The sequence below is a fragment of the Ammospiza caudacuta genome, chromosome 5, assembly GCF_027887145.1.
Source record: "Ammospiza caudacuta isolate bAmmCau1 chromosome 5, bAmmCau1.pri, whole genome shotgun sequence".
Taxonomy (NCBI): domain Eukaryota; kingdom Metazoa; phylum Chordata; class Aves; order Passeriformes; family Passerellidae; genus Ammospiza; species Ammospiza caudacuta.
The window spans coordinates 25,630,835-25,643,405 of NC_080597.1; positions in this window are offsets into that span (position 1 = coordinate 25,630,835).

The following is a 12,571-nucleotide window of genomic DNA, read 5'->3' on the forward strand; positions in this document are numbered from 1 at the left end:
AATGGAACCCTAGCCCAATGTTTGAAAGGGAGCAAACACTTACTCTGTGCCAGCCCCTGATCCATAGGGCTGAATGACCAGGATCGAAGTCCAGCAGAGAGTAAACCTGACCAGCTGTCACCAAATGGAAAGAAAACCTCCCATAACAGAGTCTTTAAAGCTGAGCACTCCCTTTTATGGTTTCAGTCTTGCTTTCCAGCCAGATGTGCTTAGGAACTGGCTACAGTCCTTACCTTTGATTACTGGAATCACTATTCTCTGTAAAGCATAAAACAGAAAATTCTCCACCAGTGACTTCGGCTGTGACGGAAAAAGCACATTTGCTGATTAGTGCCTGATGCCTGTGAGGTTGTAGCTTGATGAGGAAAATGGAGGGCTTGGACCAAAGTGACAAGCAAAACGATCAGAGCAGAGCTTGACAGAGAAAATCTCAGGCCAAAAAAATATTTATTTTGGTTTAAGTTGCAGCTGAACAATGCAAAATATACATGGCAAAAAGGTGTCCATGTTTCTTGCAATGAATTAAATTGAAGGGTTTTTTTCTTTATGTTAAGAAAAGTGTGTCCACTGCCTCTTGTCTTTTCTCTGAGCATCATTGAAAAGGCACTGGTTCCCTCCCCTTTGCACTATTGCTTCCGGTATGTATGTGTGCTGCCATGTAGAGAAATGTTAAAAACCTCCCTGAAGCCCAGGCAGACAATATTGCCTTCATCTACCAGGCAAGTTGATTCATCAGGGGAGTTTCAGAAGTTGTTCAGCATGAAATTCCCCTGGCAAACCCATGCTGACTATATTATGTTGTCCTCCTTCATGTGCCGGGCAAGGCTTTCCAGGATTACCTGCTCCATCAACTTCCTGGGGATAGAAAAAAGGCTGGCTGGTTTGTACTTTTCCGAGTCCTCCTAGTTGCCTTTTTTGAAGGTGAGTGTCATTTTCTTTCATCCAGTCTTAGCTCTGGAGAGCTCCATACATTCGTCTTTAGCGTCTCTTGTCGTCTACATCTTAGCAAAAAGCTTTTCCACTATGTCTGGCAGGGAGAAACTGTGCCAGCACAGAAAACATGTCCCATCGTGTTCGAGAAGTTTCAGGGAGGTGTTCCAAGGGTTTTGCAAGAAGAGAAAGAAAGTTGTCCAAAACAACTTCCAATCGTAAGCTTATGTGTTTGGAAGAGTCAGGAGAGTGGTAAGGTACTGTTTTCTATCAGTTGGCAAGCTGCGCACACAATCCCAGTGTTGTGCAGCTTCCTTCTTCACCTTTCCGAAGCTGCCGCTCTCTCCGGCTCCCAGAGGCGAAGAAGCGGCTTCTTCGCGCAAAGACGATTGTACCGCTCACAGTGCTCTCCTTAGCGCGGCTTGTGCCAAAAGACGCCCGGGAGTGGCTTTTACCTCTGAGGAGCTCAGTACCATCATCTATAGCGTCTCTTCTCGTCTACATCTTAGCAAAAAGCTTTTCCACTATGTCTGGCAAGGAGAAACTGTGCCAGCACAGAAAACATGTCCCATCGTGTTCTAGAAGTTGCACGGATGTCTGCCGAGTGTTTAGCAAGAAGAAAAGGAAAGTTGTCCAAAAGTGCTTGCAATCGAATGTTCATGTGATTGGAAAAGTCAGGAGAGTGGTAAGGTACTGTTTTCTATCAGCTGGCAAGCTGCGCACAAAATCCCAGTGTTGTTCAGCTTCCTTCTTCACCTTTCCGAAGCTGCCGCTCTCTCCGGCTCCCGGAGGCGAAGAAGAGGCTTCTTTGCCCTAAGATGATTGTGCCGCTCACAGTGCTCTCCTCAGCGCGGTGTGGGGGACGGGACAGGTATAAGTCCAATTGTGTCAGGAACCCACGTCTTAAAAAAGGAACCCACTAGGACGCGGCAAAATATCCAAATATGGATAACATTGTAACCAGACCAGTGAAGAGATTTTTGCTTTTATTTCCAGCACATAAGTCTCGAAATACAAAATGGAGACATGACAGCTCACTGATCCACACCAAAAAATGTCTCTCCCAACAGGGCTCATACAGCAATACATAAAATCATCTCAGACTAGAATTCAGCCAATCAGACACAGAAAACACGTATTGACAAGCATTCTATCCAATCTTATAAAACATACGTAATCGTAGCTAAAACAAAGACTAGTTCATAAGAGACAAAGAACAGAGTTCTATTCATGCTAATCTTTTTAAGATATACATTAAATAACCTTGTTGCCATCCTAAAGCCAATTCCACAGAGACCTATTGTTATTTTGTCACGTCTACTGCTTGGGAAACTTTTCTGCTTGCATGGGAAACTTTTCTGCTGTGTTTGCAATGCTAACAAAACTTCAGTCTGAGGCCTATATACTTCTTTTAACCATTTCTTAAAAATACTCTAACCTTATAGATTCCAACAGCGCGGCTTCTGCCTGAAGACGCCCGGGAGCGGCGCTTAGCTCCGGAGAGCATCGCACCTTCGTCTTTAGCATCTCTTCTCGTCTACATTTTAGCAAAAAGCTGTTCCACTAGGTCTGGCAAGGAGAAACTGTGCCAGCACAGAAAACATCTCCCATCGTGTTCAAGAAGTTGCAGGGAGGTGTGCCAAGTGTTTTGCAAGGAGAGAAAGAAAGTTGTCCAAAAGAGCTTCCAATCGAATGTTCATGTGATTGGAAAAGGCAGGAGAGTGGCAAGGTACTGTTTTCTATCAGTTGGCAAGCTGCGCACACAATCCCAGTGTTGTACAGCTTCCTTCTTCACCTTTCCGAAGCTGCCGCTCTCTCCGGCTCCCAGAGGCGAAGAAGCGGCTTCTTCGCGCAAAGACGATTGCGCCGGTCACAGTGCTCTCTTAGCGCGGCTTCTGTGTAAAGGTACCCAGGAGAGGCTCTTACCTCCGGGAAGCTCGGTACCTTCGTCTTTAGTGTCTCGTCGTCTACATCTTAGCAAAAAGCTTTTCACTATGTCTGGCTAGGTTAAACGGTGCCAGCACAGAAAACATCTCCCATCGTGTTCTACAGGTTGCACGGTGGTCTGCTGAGTGTTTTGCAAGAAGAGAAAGAAAGTTGTCCAAAACAGCTTCCAATCACATGTTCATGTTCATGTGATTGGAAAAGGCAGGAGAGTAGTAAGGTAATGTTTTCTATCAGTTGGCAATCTGGGCACAAAATCACAGTGTTGTACAGATTCCTTCTTCACTTTTCCGAAGCTGCCGCTTATTGCGGGGGAAGGGTAGATATAAGTCCAATTGCGTCAGGAACCCACGTCCTAAAAAAGGAACCCACTATGCCGCCGCAAAACGTCCAGATATGTACAACATTTGAACCAGACCAGTGAAGAGATTTTTGCTTTTATTTCCAGCACATCAGTCTCAAGACAATCAAGACCTGATGTTAACAGCTCACTGATCTACACAAAATGTCTGCCGAGGGTGGGATAATACAGAAAGACATAAAATCATCTCAGTCCAGGTCTCAGCCAATCACACACTGAAAACCACATATTGACAAGCATTCCATCCAATCCCACAAAGCACACGCAATAATAGTTATAACAAAGACTAGTTCATAGGAGACAAAGAACAGAGTTCTATTCATGCTAACCTTCTAAAGATATACATTAAATAACCTTGTTGCCATCCTAAAGCCAATTCTACAGAGGCCTGTTGTTATTTGTCAGGTCTACTGCTTGGGAAACTTTTCCACTTGCATGGGAAACTTTTCTGTAATGCTAACAGAACTCCAGTCTAAGGCCTACATTTTTTTTTAACTATTTCCTAAAAACCCTCTAACTTTATGGATTCCAACACCGCTCTCTCCGGCTCCCGGAGGCGAAGAAGCGGCTTCTTCACGCAAAGTCGATTGTGCCGGTTCCAGTGCTCTCAGGAGGCAGGCTTCTGCCGAAAGACGCCCGGGAGCGGCGCTTAGCACCGTGGAGCTCAGTACCTTCGTCTTTAGCATCTCTTGTCATCTACATCTTAGCAAAAAGCTGCTCCAATATGCCTGGCAAGGGGAAACCGTGCCGGCACAGAAAACATCTCCCATCATGTTCTAGAAGTTGCACGGAGGTCTGCCGAGTGTTTTGCAAGAAGAGAAAGAAAGTCGTCCAAAAGAGCTTCCAATCGAATGTTCATGTGATTGGAAAAGTCAGGAGAATGGTAAGGTACTGTTTCCTATCAGCTGGCAAGCTGCGCACAAAATCCCAGTGTTGTTCAGCTTCCTTCTTCACCTTTCCGAAGCTGCCGCTCTCTCCGGCTCCTGGAGGTGAAGAAGCGGCTTCTTCGCGCAAAGATGATTGTGCTGGTCACAATGCTCACCGGAGGCAGGCTTCTGCCGAAAGGCACCGGGAGCGACTCTTAGCTCCGAGGAGCTCCGCACCTTAGTCTTTAGCATCTCTTGTTGTCTACATCTTAGCAAAAAGCTTTTCCACTATGTCTGGCTAGAGGAAAAGTGTGCCGACACAGAAAACATCTCCCATCGTGTTCTAGAAGTTGCACGGAGGTCTGCCGAGTGTTTTGCAAGAAGAGAAAGAAAGTTGTCCAAAACAGCTTCCAATGGAATGTTCATGTGATTGGAAAAGGCAGGAGAGTGGTAAGGTACTGTTTTCTGTCAGCTGGCAAGCTGCGCACACAATCCCAGTGTTGTACAGCTTCCTTCTTCACCTTTCCGAAGCTGCCGCTCTCTCCGGCTCGCGGAGGCGAAGAAGCGGCTTCTTCGTGCAAAGACGATTGTACCGCTCACAGTGCTCTCCGGAGCGCGGCTTCTGCAGAAAGACGCCCGGGAGCGGCGCTTAGCCAATGGGTGCGCCGTATCTTCCAATTCAATGTTTAGGCTCGACAAATCAAATGGTATGCCTGCAGCAGTAGGGTGGGACATTGACCTGAACTTTCTCCTTTTAGAGATAAGCTAATGAAAAAGTTTCACCAGAATCAGAGCAAGCTGTAAAACAAGAAAATTGTGATAAAAAGAAGCCAGTCTTATCCTCTTAGTATTGCTAGTTGTGATTGGACATGAATGAAATATGTTGACTCTGTATTCCTGGTGAGCACATCAGTAACAGGTACTTCATCTGCTGTACTTCTCTCCTCAAGAACAGAATCCAAGGAATTGCGATTCCATGGTCACAATTCACCCTATGGTGTTGAAAGGTGAAAAAGGAGAGGAAGGTGCACAGGTCAATTAACTTGAATGGCCTATGTAAATCAGCGGCCACTGATTTCCTGAAGGCTTCAACAGGTCAGTTTCCTATGTTTTTCTTGGAATTCTTTTAATCTTTGGTTGTGCTTTTCTTGGGATTCTTTTACCCTTTCCCCATTAGTTCAGCCTTTGCTCTCAAGCCTTTGCTGACATTTCAAGTATCTCGGTAGCCTGGAAAAGTGTTGTCTTTATTGATCACATGATTATTGCCTTCAAAGGGTTGTTTGCCTCAAGTCTCAGTTTTGCTGGTTTTCTGCTAATTCATTGTCAGAGGGCAGCAGGTGTTTTGTAAAAGCAAGTACACAATCCCATAGCTTGCTTTTCTTTTTATTTGGCCTGTCTAGAAAATGGAATGACTGAATGTCTCTGAGAGGCTTTTCTCTCCCCATTAGGTTTCACTGGAAGGGCAGATGCAAATCGTCTATCTAAAGTCTTGGCACAGAAGAAAGTAGTGGTTTGCTGCTGCATATAGCTGGGAGCTTACAAAAGGAAGGCCTTGGGCTGAGGCCCATTACTTTGGCTAAGTAGAAAAGTACTGTGGGAAGGTGAGGCAGCTGAATTCGAGGTAGATCAACAAGTTCTAGAAGCGTCGTGTGTTCACAGCGTGGTGCATGGTGGTTTGTTGAATTGTGTTTGTTATGGCTTAAAGCTATGGAACTGAGAAAGGCCTGAGTGTTTCAAAAGCCTGGTTTTTGCAAGAAAGCAGCTCTCCTTTGCATCTGCCTGGGGACTCTGCATCACCACGGACCCTCACTCCCAGTCTGCCAAGGAGATGATCAGTAGGAATGTTGCAGAGCTGCTGTGTGCATCTGAATGGAATGGCAGAGAACGAAGCGCTGGACGTTTCTGGCTTTAGTACAATGCTGCTGCATTGGTGCCAGTTTAGTTGGTTTTCCATCAGTGGCCTTTCTGTCTAGAAGTACACTGCCCCGAGTCTTTCTAGCATTTGATGCCATTTCCTTCCTGTTGTTTTCATACCTTCCTTCAGTTGAAAGGATGATACAACCTTTACGTTTTGAAGATCCCTGTTAGGAAACACTATGCCAGAGGAGTCATCGCTCCCTTTTCTTCTGCCTCCTTTGTCATTTTCAGAGACTCATTTCAAATTTCTGCTAATGTCAAGAAGAATACTGAGACTACTTAGCAGGGTTGATGCTCTCAGCTGCTTTCCTCTTTCATACTGCTTCATACTGTGTGTGACTTCAAGGCCTCGTTTTGTCATCTGCATTTTGCTGTGATCCAAAGCTAAATATTCCAGGCCTGTGAACACAAGAAGAACTCTTAGTCTTTTGCAAGAACTACCCCTAGGAGGATTTGTGTTCAGTTTGATTTCTTCAGTGTTTCAGAAAAAAGGAGATTGTACTCTCTTCTTGTGTACTCTCTTCTTGTGCTCTCATTTCCCTCTCTCTGCCTTGCATGCCCCAGTTAATCTACCGGTGTGACTCATTTGGCATCATCTCACGGTGCAAATTCTGCATAGTTTCATGTCCTTACAAATGCCAGTTGCCAAGGAGCCTATCTAACCATTCAAGGGGCAAAGAATTGTAGGGCTGGCAAGTTCAGGTGCTGAAACTGTAAGTCATGCCATATCAAAGTGACAGAGCAAATCAATTGATCTAGGACTTTCAGCTGGACACCTCTGAGAATAGCAGCTTGTCAGCAATGACACAGCCATCTTCCTAGCTGTATTCCAGAGAGAGGAAAGGGACACCTTCAATGGTTAATATGTTTGGCATGAGAAAACAGCAAGCAATGTACGGCAAAATACTTTAGTCAGATAAAGTGCGTTTCTCTAGTGAGAATTTTGCACTTGTTCTTTCTTGTCTGTGCCTTTACTTTTCACAGAAGACAGGGGAGCATTTCATTAGTACTGTTCTTTTGTTTTCTTTTGTTGGCCTCCCTCTTTCCACCTGCAATTAACAAATTTGCCTTTCTTTACTGGCTTCTCTTTCTTTACTTCTAGAAGTTTACATGAGGTCATCCAACCTTATCATTAATGTTCTCAGACAGTGGAGAGAAGTAGAAGGTACAGCTAAATGGATAAAACAAACCCACAAAAATAGACAGGTTTTGACAGTCTTCTGTGAGAACATTAGTACACAAGATGTCTTTGAACTGAGTAATGCTGTATTGCTTTAACTTTTAGTCCACTGGTTACTATTATTACACGTGTTTGGCCTTTTGGCCTTTAGTACAGAGCCTTGGAACTAATCCAGGCCAATTCTTTGGCTAATTTTGTTTTATTTCTAGTTTTGTTTCTTTTGGAATTACTTTGTTTCTTAAGGAATAGTCCAGACAAAGAGCATCCACGGTACAGTTACGGGTCATAAATTCTGGTACAGTTTGTGCTGGTAATACGTCTAGGAAAGAAAGGTTTGACATCTTTTTTGACTTTCAAATGGAACCATTAGTTGAAAAACCTAAAGTTGGGGTTCCCACCCCCGCCCCCAAATACTTCTCTCTGCAGTATTACTCAGGGATTACGCATAAAAGCCCACCCTGTAAGATACGTTGCAGATACTTTGCAATAAGTGCAGCTTAGCAGCTAGAGATGATAACGTGGGTTAAATAACATTGCTTCTGCAGTGATGGAAACTCTGTCTATGCAGACATACTCAACAAAGGTTACGATGGCTTAGCTCCTGTCCTAAAGTTAATGTGCATTTTAGAACTTCCCAAGAAGGTGAATTCAACCTCCTTCATTGCTCTCTGCTGGAGTCCCAAGAGAATTTCAGTCTGCTTTTTGTCATTTACAGCTGTCACTGCTTTGCTCTTGAACATAAGACTCCCTGATGGCTGATGAAAGTTGTCTAGTTAAGAGTGGGTGAAAGACATGGTCTTGCTCTAGAAGGAGATGAGAAGGTTTCTGCAGTCTTTGTCATCTCTACTGCTTGTGATTTCTAGACAAAACCAGTGGGAAGTTTTCTGAAGGCAGTCCAGAAGCTGGCAATATGGAGAGCTTACAGCCCAACACTTGCTGCAGTGCAACCATGGTGACACCAGAAAGGACTTCAAAAAATTCAAAGGGCAAACAAAGCAGTTGGAAGGAAAAGAACATGAACCATTATTCCATTTTTCTAATCTATCCTTCTTTAAATCATCGTTTTCGTGCAGTTTCGCGGGTTGCGTTTGTATCCCTCCAAAGGAATCTGAGACAGAGTAAGCTTTTGAATGGAGTAGAAGTGAGAAACGCAGGCCACGTTGCCTTTTTTGCCATCAAATACCAGTTATGCTTGAACTACCCTTTGCTTAAGGTGCTTAGCTTACACTAAGAATTGATTAGCAAATTTTGATGCAAGCAAATTTTACTGTCATGATTGAGTAAATTTTGCTGTCACTCAGAATTTTACTGTCATCTGAATAGCAATGTTTGTGTCAAAATAGTATTTTGTCTCCTGTATCTGCAGCAGGTAAGCCTTTTGCTGTCAGCAGTGTTGCTTAACCTTTGATGTCATATCCCTCTTCATATCCATCTTCTGCTTAAGGCTTATTAATCTACTTTAGAATTGGCACGTGGAATAAGACTACTTTTCCTTTTTGAAAGTAATGTCATTTGACCTACTTACAGCAAATAATTCATTAATTGCAAGTCCCCAGCTAGCATCTTTTCGGCATATTCTAACCTTCTAAAGGAGTAACAAAAGCACTCTCCAATACTTGACTTTCTTAAGCACACAAAATGCTTCCCTCCTTTGCAGTTGGCATCTCTAAAATGAACCACATCTCTGCAGCATTTTAACATGCGCCATATTTAGCCAAGTCATTCATAACAAACAAAAAGCAGTCCCTTCAATTCAGAAATAGTTTTCAATTGTTCTTGAATATACAAAACATACCCTTACCGTACGCACTGCATGCAGATTTAATGGTCGTGAAAGCAAACCCTATGTTTCTCTTGTGATAGAAGGGTTTTCCACAGTTTTCCACAATTGTTCTTGGCACAGTTTTCTACTTCTGTGACTGTTAGGAAACTTGAAGGTACTTCTAAGGTACTGTAGTAAGCAGAAAAGGAGGAGAGGTTGTGCCTTATTTCTGGCTTCCTTTGGTTTTCTTTTTGGTTTTCTTCCTCTTGCTCTTTTTCATGTCACCTTTCTAGATATTGTGATTTAGATTGGTAGTTTACTAAGCTGTGTTTTCTGTCGGCAATTCTTGTAAATTCCGAAAGGAACCCAACTGGTGAATAGGCATCTTGTTATGATTTGCTAGCTGCATAGAAAATCTTCCTGCTGCTCTAAAATGCTTTTATTTGATACGCATTTTTATCACCATTCAAATGAAAAGAGAACGGTTCCTCCAGCCACTGCTTTTGTATTGGATTCAGTTCAGTGTTTGCTAACGGTGCAAAAAAGTCCTGCTGGAAGAAAGGATCTGCCTAGAAATTGACCAAGACACGTGCTACATGGGTCTTGGAAATGTCTGAAGTTTCTCTACCTTTCTGGCAGTCTGTCTTCACAGCAAGACTTGAGGAGGGCTTTTGCTAGCATTTCTTTGACAGAAAGCAAGAACAAAGCAAGCAAAATGGAGCAGCAAAAGAAGAAAGTAGCAAAAGGCACATTATCCCCTCTGTTATTCATGCATTGATGGAGCATACTATCTATGCATACTAATAAATGAGGACTCCAGACAAAGGAGCAAATGCAGATGAATTTCAGGGAAGGAAATTAGTGGAGAGCTAACTGCAGTCCCTCGACTTCACAAGAAATGGTGTCCGGTAATCCCAACCAGAAAGAAATAGAACTCCATTTTCAAATGGGTTGCCCTCTATGGTCCTCTCTTCTTCCTCTATGAAGGAACTGTGTTTTGAACCAATCTTCAAGATGGGATGGCTAAAGACCTTAGATGCCTCCAATTTTTTTTTTTTTTTTTTCCAGAAGCAACTGTCTCAAAACCTCTTTAAAGCTGACTTTTCCCCTTAAGATGCCATCATTTAAAAGAGCACCTTTTCATTTAACAGGGTATTTCAAACATCATTTACGAATTTAGACTAAAAGTAACACTTTTCCTAGTAATCTTTCATTTTTTGCAACTCAGTGCTAACATAGGAAGCAAAGAAGAGAACAGACCACAGCTCTTTCTGGAGCATCTTGAACAAATGCCCTTGCTTATGTTCTAATCATTCACTTCACCAAAATACCTAATGATGAAGAAAAGGTTGTTTACATGGCAATGAATGGGTGTGATTTCTCAAGTAGCATTTTTATCACGTAGGTGATACTTGGCAAACAGCAAATGAAGGGGTTTTCTTCAGCTCTCAGACTGATGTTACGTGTGAGTAATTAAAAGAAAAGATAACAAGAAGGATATGTTTTAACATGTGAATTTAATTACACCCCTACCATGGGCATCTGAATGTTATGAATAGGCAGTGTCTGATTTAGAAAAAAATAAAGAATTATCACAGTTTAAAGAAACATAGGATCATAAACCCTTTGCGGATGGAATGTAGCCTATTCCTTGGTTGAAATGAAGCTGGTAAACAGAACATATGGAATATTTTTGGGGGGGATCAAACATTTATTTTCTAAAGTGATGCTGATGGATGGTGAACTCACCAACTTAGATATTGCCAGTAGACAAGGTTGCATAACTTGAAGCTCCATCAAGTTATGCCTTGGAATCATCATCCAAGGGGATTTTCCCTGCATCTGTGAAAATGTGCCTACCTTTTTCACAATATTTTTGCAGCAGCATTGTTTAGGCCTGATCAGCTGGTATGGAGGGTGAATTAGCAGCAGCAGCAAGGTGACTGGCCAGGGGAATTTGCTTCAATGGATTTTGATCTCCTGGATATTTTGAAGATCTGCTTCAGCCCTGTTTGTCAAACACTGCCTTTAAAGGCTGCTAAACAATTGTTCAGGCTATGGATCACATGAAGAAATACTTTCTGGTGTCCATACTTACTGGGCCATATGCTCTTTATTCTCTCCCTCAACTTCTCCATCACCTCTCATCATGTTTCGCATGAGCTATGATCAAGGTCCACAGGCTACTTTTCACAGAATCTTCAGGCCTGATGCAGTAAGAATGATGAATAGAACACAGCTGGGATCAATTTTCCAGTTGGGATAAAATGCATTCTGCACACAAATCCAAGGAGAAGGGGCTGCCCCGATGCCCAGAAAAACTTTCACTACTACTAGTGTTCTTAGTCTGAAAGAAAAGCTTTTTCTCTGAGAGCATCTGAGAGGTTTGCATGAAGCACTGATATCTGACATATGCAATTTTGAATAGGAGAGGAAAAAGAAAATGGCAAGAAGTTTTTAATTTTACTGGTTTCAATTTTAATTTCCGTGCACTTTTTCAAAACTTGTCAGCTCAAATGCCCATCAACATCTTTTAGTCATCTGTAAGTCAGTATTCATATAAAATGGGCTTCAAATCAAAAGAATTTCAAATTTGCACTCTAAGTTTCTGGGCCTAGATTTATTATTTCCTACACATATTAGATGCAAGGAAGGCCTTTTTTACTGTGGGAGTGCTGGAACACTGGAACAGGTTGCCCAGAGAAGTTGTGGGTATCCCATCCCTGAAAGTATTCAAGGTCAGCTTGGACGGGGCTTGGAGCAGCAACAAAGGAGAAGCTTGATGGTAGAGAAACAAAGTTGGACTATAGAAGAAACTGGGATTGAAGTATAGGAGCAAGTTTTCTCTCAGCTCTTGGGGTAAATTCAAAGTTGTACAAAGTGACATTTATCTGTGATTTTCACTACTGTAACAGAAAGGTTCATGAAAACTGTACAGAAGATAGCAAATTTTAAAAGAGATAAGAATTACAGCATAAAATCCATGGGATGGGTTACAGCATGAGACACTCTCTAAGAGAAAATCTCTGTGTTTCAGCACTTCATCATGGTAAGATTTCATGAAGTGCCAAAGAAGGCGGCAAAATATCATTCGGGACATTATTTACTGGAGTTCAGCCTGGCCATTAGTAGGAACTGGGTTTGAACATCATGTAGATATAGCACACACACTTTCCCTTCACTGAAAAATTACTGTTTACAACGAAGAAGCAATTGAGGATCAAACTTGATTGAAAGCATCTTAAAAATGCTAAGCATTTCATTGTAAATGATGTGTGATCCAAATACTTCTTCCACCTTAGAGAGGGACAAAAAAATCCTTCCATATCATGATGGTTTAAAATTGTATCAACCAATGTTTTCTGCTGCAAAGATATCATCAATTTTTTTCTATTTTTCGAAGAAAATATTCCTAGACGTACAACACGTGAGAACTAAGTAATTTTAAAGAAAGAAATGAAATGAAAATATTCTGTAAATGGAATTAAATGAAAAGCTGTGTTTTAAATAGGAGGTAAATATTAAACAGAATTTTTGTACCAGGCATACCTGGGATGAACCTTAACTTTAGGAATGAAATATGCTAAACCTTATTTCAGCTGGCAGGACTC